Source organism: Monodelphis domestica, chromosome 6 (genome assembly GCF_027887165.1).
Source record: "Monodelphis domestica isolate mMonDom1 chromosome 6, mMonDom1.pri, whole genome shotgun sequence".
Classification (NCBI taxonomy): Eukaryota; Metazoa; Chordata; class Mammalia; order Didelphimorphia; family Didelphidae; genus Monodelphis; species Monodelphis domestica.
This window is the reverse complement of record NC_077232.1, coordinates 11,318,549-11,340,735: the sequence shown is the minus strand read 5'-3', so window position 1 is coordinate 11,340,735 and position 22,187 is coordinate 11,318,549. Positions and strand designations below refer to the sequence as shown.

Sequence of the window (22,187 nt, the reverse complement as noted above, 5' to 3'; positions counted from 1 at the left end):
TTCCTCTTTCTTTCTCTTCTTTCTCTCCCTCCCTCCATCTCTCTTTCCTTCCCTTTATCTCTCCCCTCTCTCTCTTCCCTTCTTTTTCTCTCCATCTCTCCCCTCCTTCCCCTCTGTCTCCCTCTTTCTTTCTCTTTCCCAGCCTCCCTTTCTCTTCTTTCTCTCCCTCCCTCCATCTCTCTTTCCTTCCCTTTATCTCTCCCCTCTCTCTCTTCCCTTCTTTTTCCCTCCATCTCTCCCCTCCTTCCCCTCTGTCTCCCTTTCTTTCTCTTTCCCAGCCTCCCTTTCTCTCCTTTCTCTCCTTCCCTCCCTCCCTCTCTTTCCCTCTCCCAGCCACGATCCCCCATCTTCCCACCCAAACGCTTCTAGCCCTTCGTCATCCTCACTCTGATGCACGCCCAGTTCTGTTTCCACAGGGAATCAGGTGGCCCCTCCTGGCCACGTAGTGAGCAGCCTACCTGGGCTGAATGAACCCCCCCAAAGGGCTTTGTCAGCCTGAAAGCGCCGTCAGTGGGGCTCTTCTTGTTAACGACTAGCTGGCTCTGCGGAGGAGAGCAGGGCCCTCCATGCGGCATGCCCCAGCAGGCTTAGCCAGTCCCTCAGCCTGGGGGACCACAGAGGCTGACCACACCATGAGCCTGCCTTTCCCCAGCCCTCTCCTCCTCCAGGGCTTGGCCTCCCCAGGGCCCAGCAGCACACCTGGCACTAAATTAACGCTCGTCAAATGATTGATTGAACAAATATTTATGAAGCAGCCATTCATGGACATCTATGAAGCCAGGCCTGGGCTCAGCCTCCAGGCATCAAAGGCACACAGTCCTTGCCCAGAAGATGCTTGGCTTCTACTGTTTGAACACGCCATGTCAACAGAGCAGCAAAGGAAAGGACCTTGGAGGAGTGAGAGCACTGAGAACGAGGGGGAGGGATGGGGAGGACTTCAGGGAGGAAGCGGCAGCAGCTGAGCCTTGAAGGAAGGCCAGGATTCTGTATGGTGGACTCGAGGAGGGAACTCGGACCATGCCAGGCCTATGGGCTGGCCTGTGCAGGACACAGAGACAGAAGATGGCTGCAGTGTCGGGCCTGGGAGACGGCTGCTAGGCCTCTTGGGACAAAACAGCGTTTCGGAAACAGAATATTATGGTTGGAAACTTAGTAAGGAGTCAGACTGGGGAGCTGGGGCGGCCCTAAAATGTGCAGCTGAGCACCTTCTGTCAGCTTTGGGAAATCAGGAATCATTTTGAGCAGGGGAAGACCTGGTCAGACCTGCATTAGAACGATGATTCTGGAAGGATGTCTCAGCCAGAAGACTGACAGGCAGCAAGGAGACCAATTACTAGGATATTAAAATAACCTACAGGGGATTGAGCCAAGTCTAGAGATGGGAGGTTCTGGGTTCCAATCCGGCCTCAGATACTTCCCAGCTGTGTGACCCTGGACAAGTCACTGAACCCCCATTGCCTAGCCCTTACTGCTCTTCTGCCTTGGGACCAATATACAGTCTTGATTCTAAGATGGAAGGTGAGATTAAAAAAATAATAATAATAAGATAAGTGAGAGATGCCAGGGGACCAGATCAAGGAGGCATACCTAAATTCAAATACAGCTTCAGACACTTATTACCTGTGTGACCCTGGGAAAATCACTCAAGTTTCTTTCCAGCTCAGTTTCCTCATCTTTAGGGATAATAATAGCTCCCGCCTCTCAGGGTTATTGTGAGAATCAAATGAGGTCTTTTCCAAATCTTAAAGAGCTATGAAAATGCTGGCTGGCTGTCATTATTATCGTTCCTTTTGTTATTATTATTATTGGGAGGAGGAGTAGCAGTATGCCATAGGTGGGGTCCAGCCTCACTCGACACTCCAGGGGTTCCCAACAGGTGGTAATGATCAGTCAAAATAAAGAACAAATGGAAGACAGCTTAATCATTACAGCCATGGGACTGCTTTGCATCTGATAGCTGCTCCACCAACCCCATGCCTGGTTTTTATTTTTATACCCATTTTCTTGGCATGCAGATACACATAATCAAAGAGAGATAATTGGAAAGGTGATACATTAACTTTTTAACAAATGACTTGATTAAAATTCTATATTCTTATATTGTAATTACAGACAGCATACAAGATAAATGATTTTGTCACAGATGGCTTAATTTTTATCATTACCCTGTAAGAAGTTTTAAGCTTACAATCAAGAAAAATTACTTATTGCTTTTAATAAAATGGAATAATTAATCAGAATTCTTAAAAGGCAATTCAACAATCGTATCATTGAGGTTGAGGGGTACTGGGAACACAATTCAAATTTAATATTAGACTGCTCATTTCTCAGGGTTCTTACTAGGGAGTTTCTGAGTTACTGATTTGTGTAATCGAGTCACTGAGGCATACTGAAGCTTGATGTACTTATCGCATGGGCTTCTATGATTGATTTGTGTGCTGGCTTCATGAGAATAGGTTTCCGTGAGTGGGGAAGTTTTTGCTAGGAATTATGTACCTAAATAAAAGTTAACCCATGATAGTCTTTTTGGGATTGGGTTTGAGGGTCTGATCTTTTTGGTGATGTTTTGGGGAATTAGGGTACAGGTGTTTTGCTCTTGCATTACTTCCCCTGAGACTAGGGGGAATAATTATCATGTCAATTCATAGGTAAGCGGCATTGATGAAAGAGGTCATGTAAAGGGGGGACTGGGTGGACAATCACATCTCGCCAAGGACCACTCTGTGGTCTCCTCTGCTACCACATGTGACTCCGTCAAGGTGTCGTGGCCTGATAGCTCCCAGCAGCAGCAGCAGTAGTAGTAGTAGTAGTAGTGGTAGTAGTAGCAGCAATAGCAATAGTAACAGTAGTAGTAGTAGCAGTAGTAGTAGTAATAGCAATAGCAGTAGTAGCAGTAGTACTAGTAATAGTAGTAGTAGCAGTAGTAGTTGTAGTAGTAGCAGTAGCAGTAGTAGTAGTGGTAGTAGTAGTAGTAGTACTAGTACTAGTAGTACTAGTAGTACTAGTAGTAGTAGCAGTAGTAGTAGCAGTATGGATGAATTATAGCCCAGCAGGTAGGGCACCTGATTGAATGTGGACGTGATGGATGGAGCAGGGGTAGGAATGACATAGAAGTCCAGGAAGTTGGGGCAGCCCTCCTTTGAAAGAGAGAAATCTGGAGAGGGAGTAGTGTGTGTGTGTGTGGGGGGGGGGGGGAGAAACAGACTGAGTTCTGTTTGGATCTTGACATGCCCAATAAGCCGCTGGAGTTCGGTGAAGAAATCTGGGCGTAGTGAATGATTCGGGGAAGGAGATTCTAGGGGAGAGGAGCACTAGAACCTCTGGGAGCTTGTCAAGATTCCCCCCAGGGGAACCTGGAAACAAGGGGTCCAGGGAAGAGCGTAGGTGTATACACCCATTTCCTATGGGCGATATGGACAAAAGGGACCTAGACGAAAGCCATTTGCTGATTCCAATTCCAGCTCTGCCCCTTGTTCCCTTTGTAACCTGGAGCAAGTTACTCTTTAGTCCTGGATTTCCTTGCCTGTAGAATGGGCAGGCTGGCCACACGTACCTCCAAGGTGTCTCCAGCCTTTGAGCTCCTCACACTAGAACCCAGCTAACAGAGAAAGCAGGGAGAAGGGCTGGCCCTACAGTGTGGCTCTGGAGATGCCTCATGGGATATGGGGAACTCCCAGTGAGGAAACTCCCTCTCCCTGTACAGGCTGTCCCACAAAGCCTTGGCTACGTAGAGCACTAAGGGAGTAAGGGATCTGCCTGGGGTCGCCCATGTGTCAAGGACAGGACTCAAAGCTGGTGTCCCTGGCTTCAAAGCTGGCTCTTTGTCCACTGAGAAAATGGAGTGAAACCCTGTTCAGCTATGGCGACAGCCTGGGTGGATTCTAGCCAAGGGGCCCCACCTGGGAGAGGCTTAGAATAGGATTGAGATTTCTTCCTAGAATATTTACCCTTGACCAGCTAGGGAACCCGGGGCCTGTGAGGCCTCTCACATACTCAGGGAAATGCATTCCTGCCTCAGGTCTCACAAGACGGCTCAGCCTCTGCCCTGGCTCTGCCCGAGTGCTCAGGGCAAGGCTTCCTGGCCCTGGAGGTGCCAGTTTTAAGTTTCGGAAAGGGTGGGAGGCTGGGGTTTCTCTCTGGAGTTACACTGTAAATTATTCAGGCCACTCCAGAGCAGTGGGGCTGGCCAGAGCTGAGTGGACTAAAGGTCAGGGGAACTTCTGTACTGCGGGGCCCCAGCCTGCATCTCCAATCCCCAGGGCACCCCCCAGTACCCACAACAGGTGCGTGGGGCAGGGGCCTCAAGCAAAGCTGGCCTTACAAGGCAAAGGCATTTCAGGAGTAGAGTCTGTCCTCCTGTTCCCCAAATAAACCTTCTCGTCTGCCAGCTGCCAGAAGCCCTTCCCGAGGAGATGAAACTTTCCCATCCTCTTGTCAGAGGCAAGAGTTAAAACAAAACAAAACAAAATGAATCCCTGGAAACCAGAATGGCTTTGTGACTCAAATCCCCTCTACAGAAGCAGCAGACATGATGTTTAAGCTCTCCGTGACTCAGTTTCCTTACCTGTAAAGATGAGAGGGAACAAATGAAAAATGGCAAATGCTGGAGAGACCCATTAATGTTGTGAACCATGAACTGATGATCCAACCATTCTGAGGAGCATTTGGAACAATGCTCAAAAGGCTATTAAACTGCATATCCTCTGACTCAGTAATACCACTGTGGGTCTGTCCCAGTGATGGCAAATCGTTTATTTATTTATTTGTTTTAATCTGGAAATTTTTATTTAATTAATTGATTTAGACTATTTTTCCATGGTTACATGATTCATCTTCTTTCCCTTCCATCCTCCCTTCCCCTCCCATAGCCAACCAGCAATTCCACTGGGTTTTACATGTGTCATTGATCAAGACTTATTTCCATATTATTGATGTTTGTACCAGGGTGATTGTTTAGAGTCTACATCCCCAATCATATACCCTTTGACCCATGTGATCAAGCAGTTGTTTTTCTTCTGTGTTTCTACTCCCACAGTTCTTTCTCTGGATGTGGATAGCTTCTTTCTCATAAGTCCCTCAGGCTTGTCCTGGGTCATTGCATGGCTGCTAATAGCAAAGCCAGTTACATTGGATTGTGCTACAATGTATCAGTCTCTGTGTACAACATTCTTCTGGTTCTGCTCCTTTCACTCTGCATCAACTCCTGGAGGTCCTTCCAATTCACGTGGAATTCCTCCACTTTATTATTCCTTTGAGCACAATAGTATTCCATCACCAACATATACCACAGTTTGTTCAGCCATTCCCCAATTGAAGGGCATCCCCTCATTTTCCAATTTTTTGCCACTATAAAGAGCACAGCTATGAATATTCTTGTACATTTCTTTTTCCTTATTATCTCTTTGGGGTACAAGCCCAGAAGTGCTATGGCTGGATCAAAGGACAGGCAGCCCTTTAGTGCCAAATTGGATGGCGAATCTTTTAGAGGAATGGGTGATGTGAGAAATGTCCTCAGGTGCCTGTGGAGAGAGGGAGGGGAACAGCCCAGCCCAGTGTCCCTCTGACTTTCTAGTAAAGAACTCTGGTGAACTCTGTGCTAGAGTGACAGCATGGGTGCCCACAGAGAGGGCTCCGAGTGCCCTCATGCCATAGGTTCATCATCACCATGGGTCTATACCCTAAAGAGATTAAACAATGGGCAAAAGGATCCACATGTACAAAAATATTTATAATTGCTCTTTTTGTACAGGCAAAGGCCTAGAAACCCTGGAGATGCCCATCAACGGGGGCATTGCTAAACAAGATATGTTATATGAATGAAATAGAATACTAATGACAAAAGGGGATGGTTTTAGAGAAGCCTAGGAAGCTTTATATGACTTGATGCAGGCTGGAGTGAGTCAAATGGACAGAACAATGTATACTATAACCACAATACCATAAAGAAAATTAACCTTGAAAGACTTCAGAGTTCCACTCAATGGGATGACGAGTCCCAGTCCCAGAAATCTCATGGTGAAACATGTCATCCTTCCAATCAAGAGGCGATGGACTCAGAGGGAAAACTGAGAGATATGTATTTACAATGCTATAATTTGTTTTGCTTGACAATTTATCTTTGTAACAGCATTCCCCACTTCCATTTCTTTCTCAAAGTGGGTGAGGGTGAGAAGGATGATGGGAGCTAGAAAACGTAGATTTTCATTGAATCTAATTAAATATAATTTTTTAAAAGATGGTGGGGTTGGATACAATGGCCTTTCAGCTCCAGATAACTGATCCTGTCCTAAGGGAAGCTTTTGTTAGGGGTGGCAGTGGGGGTAAGGGATAAGGACTCAATGAAAGGATCATCATTTTAGAAGGGAAGGGGCCTTAGTGGTCTTTGCTACCAGGGTCAGAGGGGAGAAAGAGCAAGAGGGATTTGGGACATGGTCCAGTTTAGCAGGAGAGGAGGATTCACAAAGGAAAGTTACTATGAGTCAGGGCATAGGAGTCCCAATGAAGGGACACGGATTCAACGTGGCAGTGTCCCTTGTAAAACAGGGCCCAGAATCAAATGAAATGCTAGATATCATCTAGCCAGGGTCTAGGCCAGTGGGCCCATCACCGTCTAGGGCCTAGATCCTCCTTTTACTAATTCTGCCTTGGACCCCTGAACATCAGTGATTATGAAGGCTCCATGGGAATAGCACAGGACGGAGGGGCAGGAGCCCTGATTCTGATCTCGATCTGTCCATACCGAGCAATCTTGGCCACATCCCTCGGCCCTTCGGTTTGTTCATGTATCAAATAAGTAGGTTGGAGGAGATCTTTTCCAAATCCTTTCTAACCCAAAACACAGTCGTCCTAAAGTCCTTCTGAGGTCCGGGTCTGTGTCTAAGTCTTCTCTCAGATCTGACTTTATACTCATGCATGTGCATTTGGTCTTCCCCCTTACATTAGAATGGAAGCCCCTGAGTCAGCAGAGGCAGATTCATTTTTGTCTTTGTGTCCCCAGCACCTAGGAATGTGGTCATGGCAGTCTTGGCCTTGGACATGGGCAGGACTCACCCAATCACACCCCTTGGCTGTGTTGGGCAGATTAATTTATACTTCCCCTGGCTGGGCTGCGAAGATGCTTCTCCCTTGCCTAGGAGAGTGTTTTTCATGTCAGCTCCCTGGAGCACAAGCCAGAGGCTTGTGGTTTTTATACCTCTGAGGGTCTATCCCCTGGGCCACCGCTCCCCGGGAGCCTTTACTGTTTCTTCCACTGCCTTGTGGAGACCCAAATCTATTGTTACCCAACCACCCTTCCCATTAGACCTCTTCCTCCTGAGCTCCTTCCATCCCCTTATAGTCACAGAAACCTGCCTTTGCCAGAAGTCCCTCCATCCCTCACTTCCCCTCTCCAGTTCTAGCTCAGTCTCTTTTCAGTCATGCCCAACTCTTCATGACCTCATCTGGATTTGCTCAGCAAAGAGAATGGTTTGCCACTCATTTTACAGATGAAGTAACTGAGGCAAACAGAGTTAAGTGACTTGCCCACGGTTCCACAGCTAGTGTGTCTGAGGCCAGGTTGGAACCCAGGAAGATCAGTCTTCCTAACTCCAGGCTCAGTACTCTATCCACTTAGATGGCCCTCCGATCTCTAGAGTGGGATGTATATGTATTTCCTTACTGACCTGTGGGTTTAGGCATCCTTCTTGGTTCTCACTGCTTTCTCCAGATTCTTCTATACCAGGAGCATCTAATCGCCTCTCTTCCTTTGAGGCTCCATCCTGGTTCTGGTTCCTTGATTTCATTGGTGGTCTCCAGGTCATTCTCATGCCTTTCTCAAGGGTTTGAGTACTCTTCTCCACACCACCTTGGGGACTCCAGCTTACATGCTGCCATGCCTTCAGATACCTCGGCTCCCCGATTGGAGAATCTTCTCAACTGCCGTGATGTCTATCATCATTCTCGAGTGTCCCATCTCTGGAATCCCAAATTCCGAAATTTCTCTATCTTGCCGCAGCTTCCTCTCTTCCCAACTCTCCCAGAGATTCGCCCCCCCCCAAAGCCTTTCTACCTCCTCTCCACAACCTTCTACAGTGCCGATCATCTCAGCATTGGCTTCCACTCTTTTCTCCTTTGAAGCCGTCTCAAAGGAGGAGGTGGACCTTCTCCTTGCTAAAGCAAACTATCAGAGTTGTGCGCATCTCCACCTGCAATTTCCACATATTATATGTAGATTCTCTCTTCTGGGGCAACACAACAAAGCTAAACTCTCTAGCCCAAGACAACTCTTCAAATATTTGAAATAGCTAGACTGTTCCTTTTTCTTCTTTTCTTGGCCTAAAGACCCTCAGTACTTCAAGCCAGTTCTTGTATAACTGGACTCAAAACTCATCATCATCTGTTCTAGCAGATGTCTGGATAACTGAGGTTCCATTATGCTTCTGTGCCTGGCTTATGTTCCCTTCCCCAGATGCCACTTTCTTTGTGTTGTGAAGATTAAATTAACTCTCACCTGATTGTGAAAATAAAATTAACTCTCCCTTGATTGTGAAGATTAAATTAATTCCTAAAAAACTACATTTCCCGGGAGCCCACTGACTTCCTGTCATTACCTACTTCCTGTAGACAGGGGATATTAGGCAGTGATGTGGAGGGTCCCAGGCTCTTTTTTGGCTTCCTGGCAAGGATGGTAAGCACAAGGGTTTTTAACAGGCTGATTAGCCATGAGCACATGGTTTTATTTTCATATTCCTTTTTATTCTTTTATTTCTAATGATCATTAATAAATCTCTTAAAATATAATATTTTTATTGTTGATATTAATTTCCATTTTTACAGTGTTCAGGTATCTGTCATGGACTCTGATGACAAAACACTTGAAGTAGTCCCAGAAAGACCAAAGATGGAAAAATTACCCCTGTCCGCATTTTTAGGGGATAGATCTGGTTTTTCCTTCCCTCCAGGAGGACAAGATGTTTTGGGCAGATAAGAAAATGCTTTCTGCTTAGTTTGGGTGGCAAAGAGACAAAAGAGGAATTTTAGGAATATCAAAGGGCCAGTGAACTAACATTTGGCTAAGTGAAGATAAACACTCCTTGGATAACAGCCCCATCTTAAATCTAAGAATTGTCCTCCCATCTTGGACCCCATATTCATGTGTTAAGGTTTGTTTGTTAGATAAGAACTCTGTAATGTATATAATTTGGTCTTTAATATCAAACCAATGTAGTTTCCATTAGGGAATTCTGCCCCAGCTGGTAGGTTCTTTATTTCTCTCTTTTATTAATAAATTATGGTTCCAATAATCAATATTCTAGGTGTTTGGACTCATTTGTGAAGTGCCCCACTTCAGACTTGTCTTTCTCCTTCTGTCGATTATCACCTCAAAGCTCTCCACCCTTCTTCCTCTCTCTGGCTCCTGGATTTCCTCACATGAGTCTGAATATGTCTTCTTAATATGCAATGCTACCTTTCTCCCACCCTTTGCTCAGAGTACTCCATCCCTGACCAAGAACCTGTCATTCCTATAGTTTACATGAGAAGGCTGCTTACTTTATGATTCACTTCTTGGAATCCCCAACTCCATTCGAATGCTCAAATGCCTCCACTTCCCACATGAGTTCTTTCTTTCCTAAGACTCTAAATTGTTGGTACTCCCTCCCCATGGCTATGTTTGTGTGTGTACACACACACACACACACACACACACACACACACATCCACACACATCTATATATACACTGTATATTTTTTATTGACTTATCTGTGAATAAATAGCATCTCTTCAGTGGAATGTAAAATGCTAGAGGGTAGTTTGTATTTTTTTTATTTGTCTTTGTGACTTCTGTATTGTCTGGCATCTAGTAGGTGCTTAATTAGTGCTTCTGGAATTGAATTCATCCCATCCTAGTCTCCATTAGACAACAGAAAACCAGGGAAGAGATTTTGGAGCAGCAGAAGATGGGAGGGAAAGGGCAGAGAGTTTCAAAAGCATCTTCTCCCTCTCTGGAGAGGAGGCTGGGAGTCACTTGGCAGAGGGTGGGAATTGCCTTTTGTCTCTTTTTGTACCTCCCATGCTTAGTGCCTGTCTGGCACATGGGTGGTGTTTAATGAATGTTAATTGATTGATTGATTTTTTTCAAAGCTTGGTTTGAGTCAGAATCTTTGGAAGTCTGAATGACGAGAAAGGAAGGTTGGAGATGAACTGACTACCCAAGACTTAAAAATTGCCAGCGTCTGGCACTTGTCTGACAGCTGGACTGCTGCATTTGAGATGTTCTGATTCAATCTGCCTGAAATGCCCTTCTCCACATAGTTTAATATGTGTTTTTATCAAGGGCCTTTCATGTGCAGAAAGACAGTGTGTCCTACTTAATAGAGAGTTGATCTTAGACTCAGAAAGTCCTGAATTCAAGTCCTGCCTCTGGCACATACTGGCTGTGTGACTCTAGGCAGGTCACTTTGTTTTTCAACATCCTACCCTCTAATACTGTAAATCGGAAGATGCTGCTTACGCTTTGGTTAAGAGTTTTCTCCCTGAGGGCTCCCCACCACAGGTCTATTTCCTCTTTTCTTCACCCCCCACCCTCTCCAAAAATAGAACTAGATCCTAGGGTGCTAAGAGCGAAACCTTCCCTGCCTTCAAGGCCTGTCTATGAGCCATGGGTCTGAGGGGAGGCTCACGTTCACAGAGAAGTCAATACAAAATAAGAGGCTAAGGGGAAAGGCTACAGGATGGGGCGTAAGATCAGGAAAGGCCTGGCCTGGGCTACTGCTCCTGACTGTCCAGCCTACAAGTGTTGCCTGCTCTCTCCTGCCTGGCTTTCATCCCCTTGCTCTGTGGTCCTGCTGCTCTCTGGGAATCTTTTCCTAGCTTCCAGAGTCTAGATCAAGCCCCGGTCCCTGAGGGTTGTTCTCCTGCCCACATCAAGCAATCCACCTTGCACTTTCCTAGTAAAGCCACGTTTATCCTTTTAATGCTGTCCTTTAATGTGCTGGCCTCTGAGTACTCCCCACCCGCATCTTATTTTCCATTAAATTGCAAGCTGTGCATCATCTGTCCCCTATAGGTGCCTGGCATGGGGCTGGGCAGAAAATCAGAGCTCAGCAAAGGTTCCTGGAATGACTGGCCAAGGAAGCTGGGAGTGCCAGGCTCCTTTCTCAGAATGGACCAATGTGGCCAGACCCAGCCTGGGATCTATTCATTATCCACTCACTCAAAGATGATAGAGACTCAGTTGTTTTTTTCACTCAGACCCCCTGGATTCCTGAGAACCCCTTGGATTGCCTGCCTTTCCAGACCCTCCCCATTTAATCACAGAGACCCTTGGTCATAAAGAAAGGTCTGGCACCCTGTTCAAGGTTCAGAGGCCACAGTGTGGGATGGGGTATCCATCATGCTGGAAGTCAAAGGAGCCAAGCCCTGATAATTCTCAGAAGAAAGGAATTCTCCTTGTCAGGTGGAACCAGACTGCCCAGAAAAACTCAATCAGCTCCAGCGGTGCTCCCTATGAGTCCATGTGTTTCTGAACCATAGGAATGGTGACAAACAAAGCTGCGGAAACTCCAGTGCTAATCGTGGTTGGATTCAAGAAGCCCAGGGTCAGGGGAAGGAGTCTGACCAAGGGAAGGAGTCTTTGACCAGGAGGAGTCTTTGACCTGGGGAAGGAGTCTTTTTTGTCTTTTTTTTAAAATATTTTTCCATGATTCATAATCCCTTTCCTCCCCCCTCCCGATCCAACAAGAGTTCTACTGGGTTATACATGTATCATTGTTCAAAGCCTTTTCCATGTTATTCATATCTGCAGTTGAATGATCTTTTAACATCAAAACTCCAATCCTATCCCTATCACACTAAGTGATAGATCACATATTTTTTCTAATGCATTTCCATTTCCACAGTTCTTTCTCTGGATGTGGATACATTCTTTCTCCTAAATTCCTCTGGATTGTCCTGGGTCATTGCATGGCTGCTAGTAGAAAAGTCTGTTACATTGATTGTGCTACAGTGTATCCATCTCTGTACAATGTTCTCCTGGTTCTGCTCCTTTCACTCTGCATCAGTTCCTGGAGGTCTTTCCAGTTCATACGAGATTCCTCCAGTTCTTTATTCCTTTCAGCACAATAATATTCACCAACACATATTACAAGGTATTGAGCCATTTCCCAACCGATGGACACTCCCTTATCTTCCAATTTTTGGCTCCAGGGTCTTTGACCTGGAGAGAGTCTTTGACCAGAGTAAGAAGTCTTTCTCCCAGGGAAGTAGTCTTTGAATTGGGGAAAGAGTTCAACCAGAACTTTGTTGTCACTTTGAAGTGTGGAAGGGGGAAATTAACTCCTGGTCTAGGGAAGGAGGGAATTCCTTGGTTGAGTAGAAGTCAAGGGAATGATCAAATCCTCCCCCCAACCAACTAAAGAAATTTCAAGGTAGATGGCCTTAGCAGAGTGCTGTAAAGATGAGAGAGGGTTTTTTTTTTTTTAATCACTGATTTTCCCTACAGTTCAAGAGAGACCAAGTAAGCCCAAAGTCCTTCCCTTTTTTTCTCCTTCTCTTGATTTATGAGGCACTGTCTAATAGGAGACAAGAGCAGAGTGTAGGGCTCATATTAATGCACAGATAGGTGATAGGGTGACAGAGGTCATAATGGATGAGATTCAAAGATGGAAGGAGGGAACCTTCTTGATCATCTAAGGAAATCATTAAGACTATTTTACAGAAGAAGGGCCTGAGGGACTTCCGGGTAAGCATGGCGGCAGTCTAGACATGGGACTCTTCCTCTCCTCAGCACCCACTGACACAGACTACCTCAAAAGACCAAAAAAAAAAATTCATAAGAACGAAGGGACTCTACAGTAGGGTGCAGCATTGAAGGTATGTGGGATTTGGGCATTTCCACATGATAAGGGGGTGAAAAAGCTCCCACACAAATGTGAGCTGATCTACCCTCACCCACCCCACCTTCGGAGTCAGAGTCAGAGCCAGCACATGCCAGAATCAGCGAGTGAGCAAGGGGCACCTCTGGGTCCTTGGGAGCTGACTAAGACCATCAAAGACCTACCCCTGAGAGCAGCTACATCTGAAACCCCAGTAGGCTGGGGAGCACAGACCTTGGGTGCTCTCGGGAAGATGGCACAGAGAAGGGCATCAAACAGCTGAAGTTGTGGAGATATGAGAGTTTGCCTCAGGCAAAATTCTTGCTCCTTAACTCCATACACAGAGAGCCTGCCCATCTCACTCAGATTTCTGACTAAAAAGGGAAGGAAAAAACCTCCACAGTGATAGCAAATTGTGCCCAGGAGGGTGCCAAACACCCTCCAAGAAAAACAAAAAGAAGGCATTGACCCTCGAAAATTTTTACAGAGGAAAAACCCAGGCTACAGAGGAAATAGAGGAAGAAATTCAAACAAAGCCAAAACCTTCCAAAAAATGGAAATTGTCCACAAGCTTTTGAAGAATTTAAATTGGAGCTTATCAAAAAGCTGGAAGCCTTCTGGCAAGAAAAGTAAGAAATAGTTCAAAGAGAAAATAATAGTTTAAAGGACAAGAACTCCCAATTGGAGAAACAGCTGGAAGCCACAAAAAGCAGGATAGACCAAACCAAAAAGGAAATTCAAAAGATTATAGCAGAAAATCAAAAGATTAAAGCAGAAAACCAAAAGATTATAACAGAAAACCAGGCCTTAAGGACCAGAACTGGGCAACTGGAAACCAATGATCTTGCAAAACAGCAAAAATTAATAAAGCAAAGTCAAAAGACTGACAAAATAGAAGAAAACATAAGATATCTCACTGACAAGATGACAGATCAGAAAAACAGATCACGATGAGACAATTTGAGAATCATTGGTCTACATGAAAAGCCAGAAATAAACATAAATCTTGACATCATACTACAAGAAATCATCCAAGAAAACTGCCCTGATGTTCTTGAACAAGGGAGCCAAATAGACATTAAGAGTTCATAGAACACCCTCTACACTAAATCTTCAAAAGACAACTCCCAGAAATGTAATTGCCAAATTCCAGAGCTTTCAAGCTAAGGAGAAAATTCTACAAGAAACCAAAAAGAGATCATTCAGATACCAAGGAGCACCAATTCTACAGGACTTCAAGACCTGAAATATGATATTCAGAAAGGCAAGAGAACTGGGTCTTCAACCAAGAATCACCTATCCATCAAAACTGATTATATACTTCCAGGGGAAAGTATGGGTATTCAACAAAATAGAAGATTCCCAACTGTTTGTAAAGAAAAGACCAGAACTAAATGGAAAGTTTGATATCCAAACCCAAAGATCAAGAGAAACATGAAAAGGTAAATAAAAAAGATAGGGAAAAGGGGGGAAATGCTTTTTTTTAATTCAAACTCTCTTCTTTAAGGGCTACAATTAGATCAAATTATATATATTAATATATGGGGGAAATGTTATTTGTAACTCTCAAAAATTGCATTCATTATTAGAGTAATTAGAAGAATCATTCACAGGAAGAGATTGGGGCATTAAGGGCTATAAGATGATATGCAAAAAAAGAAAAATGGAGGGGGGATCGAGGATGGCACCAAGAGATACTTGAAGAAATAAAATAAATAGGATAATCTTTATCACACAAAGATACACATGGGAAGGGGAGGGGAAGAATATTCTTATAAGAAGGAGAGGAAGAGAGTGCTAATAGGTAATACTTAAACCTTACTCTCAGTGAAATCAATTCTGAGAGGGAAGAGCATCCAGGTCCATTGGGATCTTGAATTCTATCTTATCCTACAGGGAAAACTAAGGGGGGTATGGGGGAGGGAGTACAAAAAGGAAGGTAAAGAAAGGGGGTAGGGAACTTAACAGACCCCCCAAAACAAGAAGGGAACAAAAAGGGAGGGGCAAGAAAGGGAAGCATATTAAGGGAGGGGATTAGGGGGATTGATTAAAAGTAAAGTAAACCACTGGTTTAAAAGGATATAGCAAAAGAAGAAAGGACAGAACTAGGAGAGGATATCAAAATGCTGGGGAATATACAAGTGATAATCATAACTTTGAACGTGAATGGGATGAACTCACTCATAAAACAAAAACAAATAGGAGAGTGAATTAGAATCCAAAATCCTACCAAATGTTGTCTACAAGAAACACACCTGAGGTGGGTAGATACTCACAAGGTTAGAATTAAAGGTTGAAGCAAAATCTATTGGGCCTCAACTGATAGAAAGAAGGCAGGAGTTGCAATCATGATATCTGACAAAGCCAAAGTAAAAATAGATCTGATTAAAAGGGATAGGGAAGGTAAATACATCCTAATAAAAGGGAGTATAGACAATGAAGACATATGAGTAATCAACATGTATGCAACAAATGGTATAGCATCCAAATTTCTAAAGGAGAAACTAGTGGAATTGAAGGAGGAAATAGATAGTAAAACTATACTAGTGGGAGACCTGAACCTACCACTATCAAATTTAGATAAATCAAATCAGAACATAAATAAGAAAGAGGTAAAAGAGGTGAATGAAATCTGAAATCTTAGAAAAATTAGATTTAGTAGATATATGGAGAAAAATAAATAGGGACAAAAAGGAATACACCTTCTTTTCAGCAGCACATGGTACATTCACAAAGATTGACGATGTACTAGGTCATAAAAACATGGCAAACAAATGCAGAAAAGCAGAAATAATAAATGCAACCTTTTCAGATCATATCACAATAAAAATAATTATCAGTAAGGGTACATGGAGAGCCAAATCAAAAATTATTTGGAAATTAAATAATATCATTCTCCAAAATTGGTTAGAGAACAAGTCATAGAAACAATTAATAATTTCATTGAAGAAAATGACAATGATGAGACATCCTTTCAAAATCTATGGGATGCAGCCAAAGCAGTACTCAGGAGAAAATTTATGTCCTTAAGTTCATATATTAACAAATTAGGGAGGGCAGAGGTCAATGAATTGGACATGCAAATCAAAAAACTTGAAAGCGAACAAATTATAAATCCCCAGAAGAAAACTAAATTAGAGATCCCAAAAATTTGAGGGAGAAATTAATAAAATCAAAAGTGACAAAACTATTGAATTAATAAATAAGACTAGAAGCTGGTATTTTGAAAAAAAAACAAACAAACAAAATAAACAAAGTACTGGTCAATCTAATAAAAAAAGAAAAGAAGAAAACCAAATTAACAGTATCATAGATGAAATGGGAGAGCTCACCTCCAATGAAGAGGAAATTAAGGCAATTATTAAAACTATTTTGCCCAATTATATGGCAATAAATATGCCAATCTAGGTGATGTGGATGAATATTTATAAAAATAAAAATTGCCTAGATTAACAGAAGAAATAAAATTCTTAAATAATCCCATATAAAAAAAAAGAAAGAAAAACGAAAAGAAAAGAAATTGAACAAGCCATCAAAGAACTCCCTAAGAAAAAATCCCCAGGGCCTGATGGATTCACAATTGAATTCTATCAAACATTCAAAGAATAGCTAATCCCAATACTATACAAATTTTTTGACAGAATAAGCAAAGAAGGAGTTCTACCAAATTCCTTTTTTGACACAAATATGGTACTGATTCCAAAGCCAGGCAAGTCAAAAAAGGAGAAAGAAAACTCCAGACCAATCTCCTTAATGAACATAGATGCAAAAATCTTAAATAGGATACTAGCAAAAAGACTCCAGCAAGTGATCACAAGGGTTATTCACTATGATCAGGTGGGATTTATACCAGGAATGCAAGGATGGTTCAATATCAGGAAAACCGTCCACATAATTGACCATATCAAGAAGCAAACCAACAAAAATCACATGATTATTTCAATAGACGCAGAAAAAGCCTTTGACAAAATACAACACTCATTCCTATTGAAAACAAAGCATAGGAATAGAAGGGTCTTTCCTAAAAATAATAAACAGTATTTATCTAAAACAATCAGCAAACATCATCTGCAATGCTAATAAAACTAGATACATTCCCAATAATATCAGGAGTGAAACAAGGATTCCCATTATTACCTCTATATTTAACATTGTACTAGAAACACTAGCAATAGCAATTAGAGAAGAAAAAGAAATTGAAGGTATTAAAATAGGCAACAAGGAGACCAAGCTATCACTCTTTGTGAATGATATGATGGTCTACTTAGAGTCCTAGAGAATCAACCAAAAAGCTAGTGGAAATAATCAACAACTTTAGCAAAGTTGAAGGATACAAAATAAACCCACATAGGTCATCAGCATTTCTATATGTCTCCACATCTCAGCAGCAAGAATTAGACAGAGAAATTCCATTTAAAATCACCCTAGACAATATAAAATTCTTAGGAATCTATCTGCCAAGACAAACACAGGAACTATGTGAACACAACTATAAAACAGTCTCCATACAACTAAAACTAGATCTGAGCAATTGGAAAAACATTAACTGCTCATGGGTGGGACAAGCTAACACAATAAAAATGACAATCCTACCCAAACTTATTTACTTAATTACTGCCATACCCATAGAACTTCCAAAAAACTTTTTTACTGAATTAGAAAAAAACCATAACAAAGTTCATTTGGAAGAACAAAAGATCAAGGATATCCAGGGAAATAATGGGGAAAAAATGCAAAGGAAGGTGGCCTTGCAGTACCAGATCTCAAACTATACTATAAAGCAGTGGTTATCAAAACAATTTGGTACTGGCTAAGAGACAGAAAGGAGGATCAGTGGAACAGACTTGGGGTAAGTGACCTCAGCAAGACAGTCTATGATAAGCTCAAAGATCGCAGTTTTGGGGACAAAAATCCACTGTTTGATAAAAACTGCTGGGAAAATTGGAAGACAGTGTGGGAGAGATTAGGTTTGGATCAACACCTCACACCCTACACCAAGATTAACTCAGAATGGGTGAATGAATTGAACATAAAGAAGGAAACTATAAGTAAATTAGGCGAACACAGAATAGTATACATGTCAGACCTTTGGGAAGGGAAAGATTTTAAAACCAAGCAAGACTTAGAAAGAGTTACAAAATGTAAAATAAATAATTTTGACTACATCAAATTAAAAAGGTTTTGTACAAACAAAACCAATGTAACTAAAATCAGAAGGGTAGCAACAAATTGGGAAACAATCTTCATTAAAACCTCTGACAAAGGTTTAATTACTCAAATTTACAAAGAGCTAAATCAATTGTACAAAAAATCAAGCCATTCTCCAATCGATAAATGGGCAAGGGACGTGAACAGGCAACTTTCAGTCAAAGAAATCAAAACCATTAATAAGCACACGAAAAATCTCTTATAATCAGAGAGATGAAAATCAAAACAACTCTGAGGTATCACCTCACACCTAGAAGATTGGATAACATGACAGCAAAGGAAAGTAATGAATGCTGGAGGGGATGTGGCAAAGTAGGGACACATTCATTGCTGGTGGAGTTGTGGATTGATCCAACCATTCTGGAGGGCAATTTGGAACTATGCCCAAAGGGCACTAAAAGATTGTCTGCCCTTTGATCCTGCCATAGCATTGCTGAGTTTGTACCCCAAAGAGATAATAAGGAAAAAGACTTGTACAAGAATATTCATAGCTGCACTCTTTGTGGTGGCCAAAAATTGGAAAATGAGGGGATGCCCTTCCATCAGGGAATGGCTGAACCAATTGTGGTATATGTTGGTGATGGAATACTATTGTGATTAAAGTAATAATAAAGTGGGGGAATTCCACGTGAACTGGAAGGACCTCCAGGAATTGATGCAGAGTGAAAGGAGAAGAACCAGGAGAACATTGTACACAGAGACTGATACATTGTGGTACAATCGAATGTAATGGACTTCTCCATTAGTGGCAATGCAGTGATCCTGAACAATCTGGAGGAATCTATGAGAAAGAACACTATCTACATTCAGAGGAAAAACTATGGGAGTAGAAACACAGAAGAAAAACAACTGCTCAAAGGCATGGGCCAAGGGGATATGGTTAGGGATATAGACTCTGAATGAACATCCTAATGCAAATACCAACAATATGGAAATGGTTTCTGATCAAGGACACATGTAATACCCAGTGGAATTGCATGTCAGCTATGGGAGGGGGGAAGGGAGGGAGGAATAGAATATGATTTTTGTAGCCAAGGAATAATTTTTTGAAATTGACCAAATAAAAAATAACAACAAAAAAAATAAAAAAGAAGAAGAAGGGCCTGAGGCCCAGAGAGGTAGAGAATGCACAGTCACCCAAGCAATAAGAGGCAGTGTTAGGATTCAAGGCAAGGTCCTCTGACTCTAGATCCACACTCTTCCCAGAGGCCCTGCTTCTCCCACCATTTTCTATGCAACTAGCCCAGAAAGGGGAAAGGACCCCCAAGCCCATGTTTAGATATTTGATTGTTCCAGGCCGATCTAACAAACTCTGGTTCCAGATCTGTGGTTCCTTAACTCCTGGAGTTACCCTCCTGGCACACCCCTCCCTGGCTCCTACGTGAGAGGTGTGAGTCCAAACCAGGCTTGAGGGTTTCCTCTTGGGATCAAGGGCAGCCCAAGGAAGGCCCTCAGGATAATCCAGGACCTTCTGGAAGTCTTCAGGCTAAGCCTGGAGGACCACTTGTTGGGTATGTTTTAGGGCAGACTGTGCTCAGGCAGGAGTTGGAGCAGCCTTCCAAACCCAAGTCTGTGATCTTTGTCTCTCTTCCTAAGCACGTTCTAATCAGATTGCATATTTCTCTGAATGAGGAGCGGAGGAAAATGAAGACCAGCCCAGGCTTGAGATCCAACCCAACCCAACCCCTTCATCTGGCAGATGGAGCCCAGGGAGGAAGAGGAGGAACCAAAGTCACCCTTCTTAAGTTGGGAGGAAGGGCTCTAGCCTAGGCCTGGGTGGGCCCACCTAGTGACCATGGCCCAAGTCCTCCAGCCTTCCTACTCACTCCATTGAGCTTTGCACATATAAACGGTCCCCTGTATTCAATAAAAGCTGGAGTTTTGCCTCTCTCGTATCCAAGAAGCTCCTGCCCCATGAGGACTTTCCTTCACATCTTCATCTGGCTTACCCAGCATCAGGATGAAGTATGATGTGATAGAAAGAACACTGACTCTAGGGATGGGAGTTCTGCATTCAAATCCTACCTCTGTCACAGGGTGACCTTGGGCAAGTCACACTTCATCTCTCTGGCCCTCAGTTTCTGTAAAATGCTGAAATTCAGACTAGATGGCCTCTGACAACCTCTCCAACTCTAGATCTATGACTTTTCCAATCTGGAAACTGTAGTCCTGTGTATGTACCCAGCCCTGCTGTCAGGCTCCAGGAAGGCTACCACCAAGCTGCTCCCCAAAATCAGTGCTCTAAGACAGCCTAATTACCCCAACTTTCTAATCCTGGATCTGCATGGGGGCAAAGGCCTGGCCTTCCCCCTCCCTAGTTCCCTTTGACTCACTCCACTCCAAGCTTCTGGGTCCAAATCCTCTTCCCTGTGTGTGGGAGGCAAGGAGGAAGATGGAAGCCTGCTCCACTAGATGTCAAGCTACCGTTGTTGAGTCTCCATTGGTAATGGCTCACCAAACCCTTTTCTCCTTTCTCTCCCTCTTCCAGCTGGGATACTTCCTGAGACCAAAGCATCAACCCTCGAACTCTGGACTGGCCCATGGCCAAAACCCTGAGAGCCCCCACCTCCCAACCAGGGGACCGTTTTCTGGGAGCCAGGGCCCAGCGACTCCATTCTCAGGCTCCAATGTGTTCCTAAACTGTTCCCCAACTGGCTGCTGGATCCCTCCCAGGAACGCCCCACATCAGCATCAAGCAATATTTGCCGAGGGGCCCGCAGGCTGTGCTGGAAACAGTCTCCTTACCAGTTTTCCATAGGAGGCAGCCATCCAAGGTCTACATCAGAATAATCCCTTCCTTGATGGAGTGGGTTTCTTTATCCAGCTGTACACATGATCTCTCTCCAGGCAGCACCTCCCTGGGAGGGCTTGTTTTCCAGATGTAGAACTGAGAGGCCCAAGAAGGGGCCCCAAATCCCCGAGTGAGTCAGATGAGGCAGGGAACACACAATTCTTGAAGCCCAGGAACACAGCTCTGTCTCTCTCTCGGGTCCCCAACTCCTTGATTCCAAGCCTCTCAGCGTCAAAGCAAAGAAGCCATTTTCCAGGGGGGAAATTGGTCCGTTCTTTGTGTCTCGTCTCTGCCTTGCTAGAAGGCAGCCCCCCATCTTTCTTTGCAATGGACTGTGAGGATTCCCTGACTCACCATTGGGCATCCGCTGGCCTGCCCTTTCCTGGTAAAATAAAGGGTAAATGAATATTTGAGGGAGAGTTGGAAAACCCAGAGAGCCAAAGATGAAAGGTTAAAGGCTCTGACTTTCTGACCCTGGGGTCCCTGGTAGGCAGAGTAAATGGGAGCTGGTGGTTTATAGTGCTTTAAAGTCCACTTTTATTAAGGATTCCCTATGGGCAGCTCTTTGGGACAGTCTTACCCTCCGACAGCTCCTTCTTCATCTCCTTCCTTCATTCTTCATTCAAGACGTGTCTGCTAACTGTGGGGTATCCCCCAAGGCTCTGGGCCAGGCCCTCGTCTCTTCTCCCTCTCTCCTGCCTCACCAGCTCCCATGGGTTGACCAACCATCTTTGTGAAGATGATTCTGAGGTTCTGAGCCCATCTAGGATTTATGCCCCATTCCCCAGGCATCTCACAGTCAATGGATCCTAGACTAAACTCATCATCTTGCTGCCCTGTTGAGGGCACTGCCATCTCTCTAGTCATCCAGTTTCTCCCTGTTTCTCCCTTCACTTGAACCCGGCCACCTAGTCCATCTGTTGCCAGATCTTGTCTCTTCTGCCTTCAGAACATCTCCATTGGGATGGCTTCTCCCATTAGAATGTCAGTTCCTCCAGGGCCTGAGCTATTTTTGCCTTTGTATCTCCACTGCTTAGCATAGTGCCTGGCACAGAGGAAGCCACTGAAGAACACTTACTGGCATTCACAGGCTGACCAGTGCTCAGTACTGACCCCTCGGTAAGGATAAAGGGAGGGAAAGGCACGGACAGTTTGGATCCGCCCTCAGGCTGGCCCTGACTCTTGGTACAGAGTAAACAATCATAACTTGGTAGGATGGGATTTCACCCTATGCTCCCCAATGAAACGCAGTTTTACTGAGATATTAGAATCAGAAGGCCTGTGTTCAAATCCTGGCTCCTCTATTCAACAAGTAAGGAATCCTGGGCAAGCTGGT

The 22,187-nt window shown here is 43.8% G+C and overlaps 1 long non-coding RNA gene across 2 annotated transcripts; it reads right to left on the bottom strand.

Moving 5' to 3' along the window:
• Positions 1-1,912: 1,912 nt before the first annotated feature.
• Positions 1,913-21,943, bottom strand: LOC103098468 (uncharacterized). Of its 2 annotated transcripts, none has more exons than XR_008912710.1 (2): positions 20,806-21,943; positions 1,913-7,953 (listed from the first exon to the last, which is right to left on the bottom strand). It is a non-coding gene; the product is annotated as an uncharacterized LOC103098468 (long non-coding RNA). The 2 variants fall into 2 exon arrangements; XR_008912709.1 differs by having other exon boundaries at positions 1,913-4,564.
• Between the last annotated feature and the right edge of the window lie 244 nt (positions 21,944-22,187).